We start from the raw sequence: 11,350 nt of genomic DNA on the forward strand, positions 1-11,350 counted from the left end.
ACAGTTTGAGGCCTTCAGGAGTGGAGGGGGAGGGCTCCTCTCTCCAGATTCTCCCCTCCCCCAGGGCAGAAAGGAGACCTGGTTGGTGGGGGGGGGGAGGGGGTGTCAGTGACAAGCCAGTGACTAGAAGCCCTAAGGGCCCAGAGTTGTTGACCACAGAACAGCTCCCAGGAAAATCTCTGTAGAGAAAGTGCTCTCTTGTCTAATATTGATAGGATGGCCCAATGGCTTGAGATGCCAGCAGCACCTCACCGCCTCCCACCCCTGGATGCATACTTCCATCTTCTACATGCCCGCCATTGCAAGTCCCATGGCCCAGGGGTCTCCTATCTGGTCCTGTGGATCTATCTAGGCCTATTGTGGAGTTTGTGTATTATCCTTCTAGGCTGTCCTCTGAGCAACACTGCCCTCCGCCCGATGCTAGGAGAGGATTGTAAAGAGCTGCTTCAACATTGGAAGTCTGGAGGGCAGAGGCAGGTTACGTGGATGTTTGAAAAGCATCACCCGCGCGTGTCTAGCACGCATGAGGCCCTAGGTTCAATCCCAGTACTGCAAAAATAGAAGCAAATAAAGATAGGGTTATAGCAAAACATAGAGGAATGTACCTTGAGAAGACTGATTCAGCCTGAGTAGCCCCATGTAAACACATGCTCCAGATCAAGCCCCCTGCCACAGGTAAGGGCCTGATAGTCACTTTCCAAGAACCGCACAGCCAAGCACAACACAGCTGCCAGGGACCGCAGTTTTAGCACCAGCATTACCAAGCAGAAGCTAGGCAGTGCTGAATTCACCGCAAGCATCATCAGCGGTGTCTTTTCTCTGTAGCTGTCCACGCTGCTCTGGGCTCTCCCTGACTCTACTCAGCCTCCTTGGGCTCCCTCCACCTCGTCCCTCAGGATGATCAAGGAATCGGGCTGGGAAGGCCCTGTGACTCTCCAGTTAGCTAAAATCAAGTGGTTGAGCACAAGCCTTGGTGGGGGGAGAAGAGTGAGAGCCCAAGGCCTGAGTTCAAGTCCTAGTACTGGTGCATGCCGCTTGCATGCGCCCCCTACCCCCCACCCCCACCATACACACAAAGAATTCAGGTACAGACACACATAGGAGTCCAACAAGGCAATCACTGAAGCAGAAGTTAGATTTTATTGAAGTAAAAGAAATCGCCTGGTGCCACTGGCTCACACCTGTAATCCAAACTACTCAGGAGGCTGAGATCTGAGGATCCCAGTTCAAAGCCAGCCTGGGGCAGGAAAGTCCATGAGACTCTTTACTTCCAAGAACCTACTCAGAAAAAGCTGGAAACGTCTTTGTGGCTCAAGCCGTGGAACGCTAGCCTTGAACATGGAAAGGCTCTGGGACAGTGCCCAGACCCCGAGTTCAAGCCCCAGAACCAGCAAAAGAAAGAAATCATAAAACAAGAGTACATCTCAAAAAGAGACTGAGGGCAGGCCGTTCAACCAATCATTTTAGTGGCCTGAGCCCCTTAGTTTTAGACACTTTTATGGAGAGGGCTTAATGATTATGCTAATGATATGCCCAAATTGGTGGCATTTTCCAGGAAATGAATATTTCCAAGGGGAACAATGAAATAAGGTGTCCTCAGAGTCAAGATGGTGATTTGAGGGGAGGCGAATGTGTAAAACTGCAACTCTTGTGAGCTGTAAACAGGACTAAAAGCGTGGCTCAAGTGGTAGAGCACCCACCCAGCGTCCCGGAAGCTCTAAGTTCCAACCCTGTCACCACCAAAAGAAAAACGGGTAAGATGTAAGTGACCCCTCCAGCTGGGAAAGTGGGTTGGGGTCATTGCTGGGGACCACTGGCCGTCATACCAAGAAGCAGCCTTAGCCATGGTTAGCTGTTACTCCAGGACCATGGTGGAACAGGATGTTTGGCAAAACATACCCTAATATTTCATAACCCAAGCAAGGCCATCATGGACAACAGGCTCTGCTTGCCCAAGAAAGCAGCCACATCAGTCTCTACCTCTGGCTCCTGAACTCAGCTTCGAGTGGATGCACAGACCTATTCAAAGGCAGCGTGTTCTCAGCAGAAGTTGGGCAGGATTATGGGGAAAATGAATCAGGCTTCCACACTGTTGGAGAGGAAGAAAAGAGGAAATAAGATCATCTGTTTTTTGTTTTTGTGAGCAGTACTAGTGTACACCACAGCACATTGGAGACAGTAATGGTGCCTATTCACATTGCTTCAGATCTCCTGTAAGTCCAGGATAGGTAAATTGGAGTGGTTGTAGAGCACTGAACTCTGCATCCTATGCCTTTGTGGCTTATCTTCAGTGGCAGTCTCCCTGGAACCAATTACCAATGGAGACCAAGGATCTGCTGTATTTGGGATACATGCTGGAAAATTCTTTATCACTTACATGCAATTCCAAGTTAATGAACATCTTGCATGTCTATCGGGGAGGATGAATTCTTGTTGCTGAAGGCTGTGGTGTGGGGACTGGTTGAGAGACTAGCCAGCAGGCTTGGGTGGAAGCCCCCAGTCCCACATCCAAATGCACCATGTTTCCCTGGATGGTCAGACGGTCAGGCCAGGGTCATTCTCCATACACACCCCAGGGAAGGGTAGGGACTCACTGTTCCAAAGCCCAGCAGCAAGCTGTTTGGAGCTCTGTCCTTTAGTTGACTATGCAACACCTCCATCCCAAATCCAAGAGCAGCTACCCTGACGAAGGAGAGGAGTTACAAGTGGCCGAGCTGCCCATGCTGTTGGGCACAGATATGGACCAACCAAGCCACCCACCACCAAGGCCCAGACTCCTCCTCTCACTGCTCTTTATCAAGCTCCTTACGGTGAGCTGCCAGCTACCCCCTGTGCACCTCTCCTGGCCTGCTGTCACCCGCACACACCTGATTAGGAGATCGAGTGACTTACAGGGCCTTCTCTTCCCCAGGGTCAGGATTTGCATAGGGTGATGGATGCTGAGATGTCATCTAAACACAGCTGCACTTTGCATATTAAACAAAGCAATTTCCAGGGGAAGCTGGTAGAGCTTTGCTTCCAGAACATTTCCTTGAAGCCAAATCCCCTTTCAACCATGTATCTCTGGTTCCCCTCCCCTAGTGGGCTGAGTTCCCTATCCTGAGGTCCCCACTGGTCTCGGTGTGAAGCAGAGGCTGATGAAGGCATAGTTCAGAGAACACAGGTCCCTGGCCAGGGCCAGGTAAAGGCCACCCCACCCCCCTCTACACTCGGTGGCCCATGTCCCAACCTGCAGGAGACCTGTGACGAGGAGGGGAAGGTGATCTGAGTCACGATGGTGATTTTATGGATGTAGTGGTTTGCACCTATAATCTTAACTACTCAAGAGGTGGAGACAGGAGAATCAAGGTTCAAGGCTGAGCCTCATCTAAAAATAAGCCAAAAGCAAAAGAACTGGGCATGCAGCTCAAGTGGTAGAGTGTTTGCCTAGTAAGTATTGGATGGTGAATTAAATCCCCCCCCCTTATACAAAATGTAACACACACACACACACACACACACACACACACACACCGTATAAATGTGAATGAGGTAAACAAGAGTTTCCTGGTTAGCATTCACTTCAACCAGTCTAGATGTTTGCCATTTCAAGAATATGATATAGCTTGCCCTATGGTTCTCTGTGATCCCAGCAGGTAGTCCAGGATATAATAGATTTCCAATTTCCTGTGGTTGTAGAAAGAGGAAGTTTTGTTGATCGTTTTCCCTCACTTGGGTCTACAATCCTGCCTTTCCGAGTAGTACAGCACATGTTTGTTGATTAAGTGTTGATTGTTGCCAACAAGAAATCTACTTCTTGATGTCAAGGCTTCTGGTGATCCCTCAGTCCCTCTTCTGCTCCTCTGCCCATCCTGGGCCACTCCAGTTCCCTCCCCCCACCCACACCTCCGAACTCACATCCAGTGTGCAGTTCAGGACTATTCTGTTGGGGCAAACACATGTCTTCCAAATGAAAAGGCAAGCGAATGTCCCACCTTCATCTCTCCGGGCCAGGCTAGCCCTGGCGGCAGCTGCTTTGGTGTCTATAGTGAATGGGAAGTAATCAACAAAGAAATGGGAGCTGAAATCAGTCTGGATTCAGGGTGGCTCTCAGTCCAGAGACTGGTGTCCTCCTAGGAAAAGGAGAGGACACAGAGATGCTGAAAGGAAGGTGGCATGAAGGTGGAGGAAAGGAGCAGAGGGAGGCACTGGTCACCTGAACCCAGGAGTGAGGCCTGGAACAGCTTCTCCTCTCAGCTTCTTCCCTCCCATGAGGAAGCGTCCCTGTCACTGCCTTGATCCTGGCCTCCTGCCTTTGGGGCTGTGAGAGGCAGACTGTGGCTGCTTGAAGCTACCCTTTGCAGTGTTCTGGACTGCAGGCGTAGACAGTGACTCCAATGATAGACTGAAGGAATCAAGATGAATTGCAGGAGAGCTGCTAAGCCAGCCAGACCTTCCCCCCTTCCCCTCCTCCCTTCTTTCTTTCTTCCCTTTCTGCCATAACTCCTTGTCTTTCACAGGGTCACCTCCAACCCCAAGAAAATCCTTGCACTTCGTACTTCATCTCAGCCTCTGCTGGCAGGGAAACCCGGAGATGAAGTCGTTCATGGCAGCAGGGCATCCCAAGCAACAGCTATGTGTTAGGGAAGTCCCATGGCAGGAAAATGGCCAGGTCCTTGCCAGGGGCTGCTCAGAAAAGCCTGGCCTTGGCTCTGGCTATAGTGCTGGCCCGAGGTGTTCACTGACCATGCCTGGAGAACCTGTAGCCATTGTTCTGTTTTTGAAGGAAGAGCAAGGTGTTGCTCTCCCATACCAGCCCCAGCTAGCAGCATGCTGGTCCCCAGATCATCTGTCCTTAAGCTTCCCCTTCAGCAAGCACTTCAGAAATTCCCCCACTGGAATCCTGATATCCAGTAGGTATGACTGACCTCCCGCTGGAAAGCTGTGACCTCTGACCCTGGGGGAAACTGCCCAGCCGCCTGATGAGCTCTTTCATAGTTGCTTCTGCACTCGACCAGAATTCAGTGGTATGTGGTCAGACACAAAGCACACAAGAATAAAGGAGGCAGACATAGCCCCTGGACTCCTGAAGGTTACACAGGAGTTGGATGAGTCAGAAAAATGGATAAAGGAGGAAAAACAAAGCTAATGAAGAATTGCAAGTGTATATGCTAGACATAGGAATAATGGCAGAGCTGAAAAAGGCTCATGGAAGTAGGTGGGAAGAGGACCTACTTTAGAATTACTAGATCACCTTTAGAATCATTGGAAAAGGCCACTCTGAAGAGGTAACAGTTAAACCAAGTTCTGAAAGATAAGAACATTTTAATCATATAAAGAGTAGGTGGCAATAAGTTCTAAATCAAAGAACTAGCAGGTTCAAATATCTGAGCAGGGACCTCAATGTCAAATATTTCTTTTCTTTTGTTGGTTGTAGGGCTTGAACTCATAGCCTGGGCACTATCACTGAGCTCTTTTGCTCAAGGCTAGTACTCTACCACTTTGAGCCACAGTGTCACTTCCAGTTTTTCTGGTGGTTCATTGGAGATAGGAGTCTCATGGGCTTTCCTGCCCAGGCTGGCTTCAAACTGTGATCCTCAGATTGCAGCCTCCTGAGTAGCTAGGATTACAGGCATGGGCCACTGGCATCTGGCTCTCAAAATTTATTTTATTTATTTATTTTTTACTTCTCAATAGTTCCTCAATAGAGAGTCCAACTCCCAGTAATCGTTTTGGTTTTACTTCTGATGCTGGGAATCAAACTCAGGACCTCATACATGCTGAACAATCTGCTCTGCCTCAATCAATCGTAAACTCTGCAAGTGACCCTCACCCACACAGCTTCCTTCTATTACAAACTATCCCTCAGCGCCACGCACAAATTCCTGCCTTTTCTGCCGCTTTTGGAATGGATGCGTTGGGATTTGCCTTTACAGCTCCTCCCCACCTGACTTGGCCCCGCCCCACCAGCCCTTTCTAGGACTTTTCTCTACAATAATATCATCCCTTGCATTTTCAACCTCTGTCCATCCCACCACCTCCTCTTGGCTCAGCTGCCAGCCAGCTCAAGCGCAATGCTTCCTCCTGTACTTGTGGCCTCATCTTGTTCTCTTTCAGCCACTTCCTCCCCCGAAAAAAAAGATATTTGATATTTTCAGTGCTTTTATTCTCACTGGCTCTTTGTCCCCCGACCCTCTCCCACCTTCTCTTCCAGCCATGAGCTTTCTCTCTCTCTTGTTTTTGCTCTGGGGCATACACGCCCATGTTTTGTGTCTTATTCCATCCCCCTAGGATTTCATAGCTATTTCCCCGCAAGTTCTCTTGAAGGCAGGGGCAGGCACCTGTCTTTGAACCGATGTTGGACCACCCACAGGCGCAAGCACACTGCCTCGCCTCAGAGGGAAAAAGCTTAGCAAATGTTCACGGAATGAATTTGAGAACTTTTGGGGTTTGGGGGAAGCAGGTGGGTTTTCTCTGGGGGTATCTCAAAGGGGGTTCCCCCACAGGGGTGGGGAAGTAGGCTGAAGAAGGAGGTTGAACGGCAAAGGGTTTGGGGGAAGGCGTGAGCAAGAAGGGGACAGGCGGAGGGTGCCAGCTCTTACAAGAGGATGATAAATGATAACAGTGCAGGGAACAAAACCAAGCATCCTTCATGCTGTCACAGCAATGAAGCCAGCGCGTGGCGGGCCGAGGCACTAGACAGCGCCTCGCTTTCTGGGAGAGGAAGAGGCACTCTGTCCCCTTCTGCTCCAAGGCAGTGACCCGATTTATCTTCCGTGGGGCTGTCACCTGATCCTGTGGGTAGGCTGCTACCCCGAGAGCTGAGGAGGGAAGGAAGTCAGCCTGAGCCAGTTGCTCCTCCCCAGTGTGCCCTCCCCCAGTCTCCTGTGGCTCTGCTAGATCCTTCCATCCTGGGCCAATCCCCTGGGCTTGGCTTCCATTTGCATGGAAAGGGTTACCTCTTGCCTCCTTTCATGGAGGACTAAAAAATATGTTAACGTGAGCTGCTCTGAGAATAAGCAAACAGAAGCCTCATTGCTGCAGGTAAGGAGACCCCAGAGAATTGGCTGTCGTGTGCTTTCTCGCTTTGGAAGCCGACAGAGCGTGGAGCCCTGCTCTGAGTGTGGGGGGACCCTGCCTGCCTTTGGGACTCAGCTGGGTGGCCTCTGAAAGCCAGGGACCCAAGGAGGCTGGCATTTCTGATCCTGGTGTCTTAATCCCTAACTGGTTGTGTTGTGAGAACAAACTCTAAGGTATCTTCTGACTGTCCCATTCTGTTAATTCTGTACAACTTGCTACCTATCACTGTAGCTTTCTTCAGGCCAATATCCCTACTCTTTCTTTTCTTTCTTTCTTTTTTTGCCAGTCCTGGGCTTGAACTCAGGGCCTGGGCTCTGTCCCTGAGCCTCTCTGTGCTCAAGGCTAGTACTCTACCACTTGAGCCCACAGCACCACTTCTGGCTTTTTCTGTGTATGTGGTACTGAGGAATGGAACCTAGGGCTTCAAGCATGCTAGGCAAGCACTCCACCACTAGGCCAAACTCCCAGCGCCTCGCCCCCTCCCCCCCTTTCTTTATGAAAACAGTGTCTCATGGTCAGCCATACTGCCCTCACTCCCTCTGGGGTGGGGCCAAGACCCGAGCTCAGCCAATCAGATCCCAGGACAGTGTCTCATGATAGCAACCTCCAAGGGCCCCTTACTGTTCTAGACACCCAGCTACCCAGGCTCTTCCTCTAACCAAGGGCAAACTGCCTTTATCCCCTTGAATAGTTCAGTGGTACGCTAATAAAAGTCCTCTTCCCCAAGCATCATTGCTAGCCGCCTGCAATGACCTTGATAAAACTCAGAATTCTGATGCTATAGACAGTATAATTGGATTGTCAACCACCCTATCCTTAGCTGGGGCTCTTAATAGAAAGACAGAGTGACTTCACTGAACATTACTGCAAGTTTCCTGAGAGAAGAAGGCACACAGTCAGCAACTGGGGAATCTGCTGGGGAATTCTGAGGTTCCAGGACGATCTGTTGTACCCTGAAATGATTAGCAGCATTTGAACCAGGTGAGTTGCTCTGGTCCATTCCCAGGCACAGGTGGTACCTGAATGATGCAGTCAGGCCTGGCAGATGGGGGCCGGGTGAACCAGTATTTCATAAAACCATCTTGCTTCCAACTGTCCACCAGCATTTAGCAAGTATGTAAAGCAGTAGTGATGGGCATCCTCTCACATGGTAAGACTAGGGAATTTGAAGGATCTGGGCAAGGTTCTCGCAACCTCAGCTTTCTTATACACAGAGTGGAAATCATCATGCTTTTCTGGAAAGATCGTGAGATTTCATACAGGGTGTCTATCGTGTAGTAGACACTTACCTAAAGATAAACTCCATTTCATTTCTGTTTTCTTTTTCATATATATATATATATTTTGGCCAGTCCTGGGGCTTGGACTCAGGGCCTGAGCACTGTCCCTGGCTTCCTTTTTGCTCAAGGCTAGCACTCTGCCACTTGAGCCACAGCGCCACTTCTGGCCATTTTCTGTATATGTGGTGCTGGGGAATTGAACCCAGGGCCTCATGTATACGAGGCAAGCACTCTTGCCACTAGGCCATATCCCCAGCCCCTATTATTATTATTTTTTTTTTGCCAGTCCTATGGCTTGGACTCAGGGCCTGAGCACTGTTTCTGACTTCTTTTTTGCTCAAGGCTAGCACTCTGCCACTTGAGCCACAGCGCCACTTCTGGCCATTTTCTGTATATGTGGTGCTGGGGAATCGAACCCAGGGCCTCATGTATATGAGGCAGGCACTCTTGCCACTAGGCCATATCCCCAGCCCCTCTTTTTCATATTTTAAATTGTTATTATGAAGGTAATGTACAGAGGTGTTACAGTTACTTAAGTCAGGTAAACAGTACATCATGGGCTGGGAATGTGGCTTAGTGGTAGAGTGCTTGCCTAGCATGCATGAAGCCCTGGGTTCGATTCCTCAGTACCACATAAACAGAAAAGACCAGAAGTGGCACTGTGGCTCAAAGTGGAAGAGCGCTAGCCTGGAGCACAGAGAGGCTCAGGGCCAGAGCCTATGCCCTCAGTTCAAGTCCCAGTACTGGAAAGATAAAAACAAAAGAGTACATAATTTCTTTTTGGACAATGTCACCCTTTCCTTTGCTCTCTCGATTTTTATGTATAAGCAACAAATGCGTGTGTGCACGTGTACGTGTGTGTGTGTGTGTGTGTGTGTGTGTGTGTGTGTGTGTGTGTACTGGTACTGAGGCTTAAACTCAGGGGCCTTTGCTCTTACTTGGCTTTTTTTCAGTCATGACTGGCACTCTACCACTTGATTCATGCCTCCATTTCCCCCTTTTTACTGGTTAATTGGAGATAAAATTCTCTCAGATTTGTCTGTCTAGGCTGGCACCAAACAGATCCTCAAATTGCAGACTCCTGAGTAGCTAGGATTATAGGTCCGAGCCAGTGGAGTCTAGCTTGGGTCCTGCTTTTGTGTGTGTGTGGGGGGGGGGGGGGGCTTTTCCTTTTTTAAGCCAAGCTGCCATTCTGTCTTTTGTTTGGAGAGTTAATGTCATTAATATTGAAATGTATGTCATATTTCCTATTATTTAAAAGTGGTATTTGCTTCATGTCTGTTTCTCCTTTACTAATCTACTTATCTAGTAGGGCTTGTGTTTTTTTGTGTGTGTGTTTTTTTTTTTGGCCAGTCCTGGGCCTTGGACTCAGGGCCTGAGCACTGTCCCTGGCTTCTTTTTGCTCAAGGCTAACACTCTGCCACTTGAGCCACAGCGCCACTTCTGGCCGTTTTCTGTATATGTGGTGCTGGGGAATCAAACCCAGGGCCTCATGTATAGGAGGCAAGCACTCTTGCCACTAGGCCATATCCCCAGCCCCTCTAGTAGGGCTTCTTATTTCCTGTCTGTTCTTCGTCTTCTACACTCCTGCTTCACATGTTTGGTCTTTTGATGAAATCTGGAGGTCTTGTAAATTGCATTTGTATTTTCTTAGTATTTCTCAATGTTGCTGATTGATTGATCTAACTTCTATGCTTTTTATTGTCAATCCCCCCCCTTTTTTTTCCCTGCTGTGTTTGTTTCTCTAGTTTTCTGCCACCTCCTTCCTTGCTCCTGCTTTTCTCCCTCTCTCTGTTCAGAATCTAGTCTCTCAGTGTCACTGGTGCATTCTTACTAATGAAGGGAAAATGGTAGATATTTTTAAGCCACTATTTTGTCTCCTTACTCATTCAGGGCTCATGCATGTTTGAGTGTGTGTGTGTGTGTGTGTGTGTGTGTGTGTGTGTGTGTGTGTGTGTGTGTGTACCAGTGAAGTCAGGGCCAGGACACTGTCCCTTTTCTTTTTTAAAGCTGGTGCTGAAATACATGAGCCACAGTTCTGCTTCTAGATTTTTTGGTAGGTAATTTAACATGTCCATGCCAGTCCTGCCAGGACAGGCTTTGAACTGCAATCCTCAGATATCAGTTTTCTGAGTATCTAGGATTATAGACATGAGCCACTGGCACCCAGCCCATTAAAATCCTGCCCCTTGGTCATTTTTATTTCTAGGGCTGGGGATCAAATCTAGGACCTTGTGCTGCTAATCAAGTGATCCATCAGTTGAGTCATATTCCTAGTTCCTGGTGATTTCTAGTACTTTGTTTACTGTCATGTAAATTGTTTCTCCTTTATAGATCAGATGCCATTTATCTATTATTTTCAAGAAAAGATAAAGCATCTTTTCTTGATTTTTTTTTCAGTAGCTTGATGATATTGTCTGTTCGTATGGATTTCTTTCTCTCTTCCCTTCTTCTCTCTCCCTCCTTTCCTTCCTCCTTCCCTGCCTCCCTTCCCCTCCTTTCCTTCCCTTACCTCTTCCCTCCCTCCCCCTTCCATCCCTCCTTTCTTTCCTTTCTTCCTTCTTTCCACTGCTCCTAGGGCTTGAACTCAGTGCCTGGGCACTGTCACTGAGCTTTTTTGCTCAAGGCTCTACCACTTGAGCCACAGCTCTATTTCTGGCTGTTTGGGTGATTAATTGTAGATAAGAGTCTCATGGACTTTCCTGCCAGGGCTGGCTTTGAACCACAATCCTCATATCTCAGCCTCCTAAGTGGTTAGGTCTTGCTGTTTTTTTTTTTTCCAGTTCTTTATTGTCAAAGTGATGTACAGAGGGGTTACAGTTTCATACATAGGAAGTGCATACACTTTCTTATCCAACTTGTTACCCCCTTCCTTATTTTTCCCCACCTTTCCCTCTATCAGTTGTATTTCTTTTAAAATATTTTTATTATCTTAAAAGTCGTTGTACAAAGGGCTTTCAAATAATATGGATTTCTTTACACATATTCTGTGGGAGGTGTCTCAACTGTTT

This window comes from Perognathus longimembris, chromosome 14, assembly GCF_023159225.1.
Source record: "Perognathus longimembris pacificus isolate PPM17 chromosome 14, ASM2315922v1, whole genome shotgun sequence".
NCBI lineage: Eukaryota > Metazoa > Chordata > Mammalia > Rodentia > Heteromyidae > Perognathus > Perognathus longimembris.